The sequence below is a fragment of the Fopius arisanus genome, unplaced genomic scaffold, assembly GCF_000806365.1.
Source record: "Fopius arisanus strain USDA-PBARC FA_bdor unplaced genomic scaffold, ASM80636v1 scaffold00017, whole genome shotgun sequence".
Classification (NCBI taxonomy): Eukaryota; Metazoa; Arthropoda; class Insecta; order Hymenoptera; family Braconidae; genus Fopius; species Fopius arisanus.
This window is the reverse complement of record NW_011887756.1, coordinates 7,737-11,736: the sequence shown is the minus strand read 5'-3', so window position 1 is coordinate 11,736 and position 4,000 is coordinate 7,737.

The following is a 4,000-nucleotide window of genomic DNA, read 5'->3' as shown; positions in this document are numbered from 1 at the left end:
CGGAATGAACCGGACTCTAGCCCAGAATACAACTGCGAAAAGACAACAGGCTAAAAAAAATTAATTAAGCTTTAGCAAAGTAGCCCGACACTGGGACAAAACCGCGAGAGATTATTTCCGTGAATTTCCGGAGATATCATCTTGTGGTATTAGAGATAGTTTTACCGTCTCCATTTTAATTTCAAGTCACTCGCGGAAAAGTGATCCAATAAAAATCGGGGGAAAATTTTTATGGCAACATTTACGATATCAATTCGCTGAGAGAAATTGATCATTTGAAATAGTCAATTTACAACCGGATGTAATCGAATCTTCATCTCTGCATTTGTTATTGTTATTTAAAAAATTTAGAAAATTCTTTTGATATCTGAAAATATTATCGTTTCGCGTACTGAGTCTGTACCTACCATTTGTAAAAAAACGCCGCGGCAGGCATTCCATTTTATCAGGAAAAAAAAAAATTTATTTTCCCCGAAATTTCACTGCTACGAGTAAAATGGCGTGCGATAAAGAAAAAAAAATTATCGTGATTTTTTTTTGTCATTTGAAATGGTAAATTTTTCATACCGAGTATTGAAAACTAAAATTGATATTTCTGTTAGGTTCGCAGAGAGAAAATAAAAAAAACAAGAATTCACACCAATTGCAATTTCTACTGTAGTAAAGTGAATAAGTTATTCGAAAAAAGTCTCGTATATTGCGGTCGTCCCTTTCAATTTCTCCACGTATTTATTCATGTGTGGAAGCCAAATGGCGATATGATGAGACTCGTAACTTTGGGGTGTCGGATATTCCGTTTGACATTGTAAGTTTGCACAATACCAGAAGTATCGAGGGCCAGGGCAATTCCACTGCTGAGACATTCTCCACCTTCTATAATGGCGATGTGATATTTTTATATTTGCCGATACTCGGTGTATCTTACCATAAAGGGATCAATATCCCAACTTATCACTCGAGTTCTCTTCATCGAACTGCTCAAGGCCATTGAGAAGTCGGTGATGTTTAAATGCATTACTCCATCATTGTCAATCATGTTCAATGGACCATTGCGGTTGAGTAAAAAATCATTTTTTTTTACTCAAGTGTGCGCTGGCGATTTCCATTACTCATGTTCTCTCTAGTTTCGGTCATGGCATCGGTTATACGTCCCAAAAAAAATCGTGTCAGTCTTTTTTTTATTCATCCCTAATTTATTTCTTACATATCGTATTATTCGCGTTGATTCTCAAATTTTTGACATTTTTTGATTTTTTTTTTCGGTTTTTAAAAATCGAATTTTTGGAACGGCTTTCAAAATTTTCCGATTGTCATTCGATATATTTCGATATATTTCGATATCACTCTCCTTCCTTCCCACCCCATAAAAAAAAAAATTACACTCATCTTTATTCACGGATAAAAATACCGCGACGAGAATACCTCATTCCATTATTCCTATTCATATTACGATTGCATATATTTTCCCGCGCGTCCATAACTCACAAAAATAAAAACACCCCCAAAAATGTAATCAGATACTAATCAAGCCTCTCCATAATGCAAAAAAAAAAAATAAATCCGCGAAACCAAGCGTTAACAATGATTTATGCATCACTATAAATAACCACAATCTTTTATATAAAGTTCTACCCTGTATCGCAATAATATGACATGAGAATAGTCGCTGATAATCCACCCTGAAATGGCTGCTGACAAATGGCACTATCGAACCACCGAGATTGTAGTCCGGAAATCCGCAAACAATCCGATGCCACTTGATTCCATCGACACTCGGTTATCAAACCTCATTAGAAATTTAATCTATTTTCGCCATCTACCGACGATATTACCATAGATTTTCCGCTCAAATCACCAATTCCAGGAACAATTAAAAAATCCAGTGAATGATTTTTCCTTTTTAGGTTGAACCTTCCAAAAGAACTCTCAACTTTTGATCATGTGTGCTTGCATAATAGATGCTGTAATTTTCCACTCATTCGGGGATGAACTCGAAATTACATTCAGTGTGGGTATGAGGGGGTGGGCAATGAAATGAGGTCAGAAAGAAAAGTCATTTAAATTCCTTCGTGATTCTCTTGGTGGACGGGAAGGGTGAAGGGGATTTTGTAGATACAGAGACGGCGCCTTTGCGCTTACATGCACCGACAGCAAACGGTGATGGCTCATGAGAGATGACGGAAAGAGGATCGTATAAATTGCACAATCAAAGCGAGTTTGGCATCTGAGGTACTTGGCTCATACCATTCCTGTTATGCCTCGCTTACCCTCAAAACTTGGTGATGTGATGTTGAACAATCCAGAATCCATTCGTGAGAGTGAACCCCATCACTATCATTTCCATACATTATTTCTAATGAGCATCTCTTTGATGTTATTCATCGTGATATAGAGCTTGAGGAATTGCTAACCTAGTTTTTAATCTTCTCATTGATTACGTATATTAGTTTTTGATAATAATTGGGAGTTATCCTTTTGACATTGGAGATTGTTTAATAATTTTATAGTGTTATGTTGTGTCGTTGAGATAAGGTGGATGTTAAGTCGGATGATAACATTTTGTCGTGAGATTAGAGAGGATTTTTCATATCTTGGGGGATAATCGTTGGTCGTTAGCAGCTGGGGATTTAGCTTGAGAGACGGTATTTCCAATAATGACGAAATATTCATTAACGAAAACAGGTCACTTGGTGAAATGGTACAAAGGAGAGACACTTCATTTTGAAGGGATATTTCAGTTTTCGGTCGAGTTGTTGCCCTCCGGTGTATCTTTTTCCACAATTTGCACAAACCATTGCTTTTATTGTTGTTACTGAGAGCAATGAAATGCTGCTAGTAAACAACATTGTCAAAGAGTTGGGCTGATGAGTTGTTGGTGGTAAGTGGGAGGGTACATCGACCTTACTAACACTTTTCACTACCTCTTTTGACTATTCACGCGTGTATAGCCTCTACCATTTCTGTCAAACACACGACCTCTTTACCACTGGGGGGATTTACCTTCTTTCTATCCGTCGATCTCACTTTATTTCGACTCCAGTAGACGTGAGAGACGTGACTTCGCATACTAAAATACATCGGGTACTGTACGGATAGGGCAAATGGCTGAATTCAACTCTTTGTTTTTCTTTCCAATGAAATAGCCCGGCAAAAAACATACTCATCAATGCAATCATCGTGACTCCACCGTTTCGACAATTGGTGAATTTTCTTATTGAGAATTCCATACGCCATTGGACTTGGATTTTCAATTAGCAAACACCGAGTTACTTTGGGGTTCTCGACAAAATCCTCTCGATTATTCTCCCCAATTGGGTTGAGGGCAAAAAATAGGACAGCAATCAATGAATTGGATATTTCAATGTTGAAAATTGTTTATCGAGTAGAAAGATAGGGACACTATTTTTTTTTCTTCGGAGTAATTGTTGTTAAATTTAGCAGCGAGTGGTGATTGAAAATTTAGAAACAATGATGGCCATTGATATTGAAGTTTATGGGGATGTGCTACTATTCTATCCATACTATTTCTACCAGCTAGAACTTAAAGTGGTTTCAGCTTCACTTTAACCCTGGCACCTTAGCTCTGACGGTCACACGGTCGTCCATAACAGCTGGCGGCAAAATTGCTGGTCTTGGCAAAACAATAAAGTCGTGGAGTTTCCACCTCCCACTGCTCCATGATATTGTTTCCGTCCTGGGAAAACCTACCACCCAGAGGTTATATACTCAATCTTTTACGATGATCAGAGAATAGCCCAGCATGCATACGTGATTGATGTTGTTGTTGGGTACAACCTGAAGAGAAATTAAATATTTATCGCTGTTATACCAGTATTTACCAATTGTCCTATGATAAATTAATTCACTTTACGGATTACATTCTTCAATATTCGATTGATAATTCGGTGTGCATCAGGCTCCGGGGGTATTATTATTTTTAAAAAATATCTTTATGGTCTTGGAGGTACGTCAGAGTTGAGCGGGAAAATCCAATAATTTT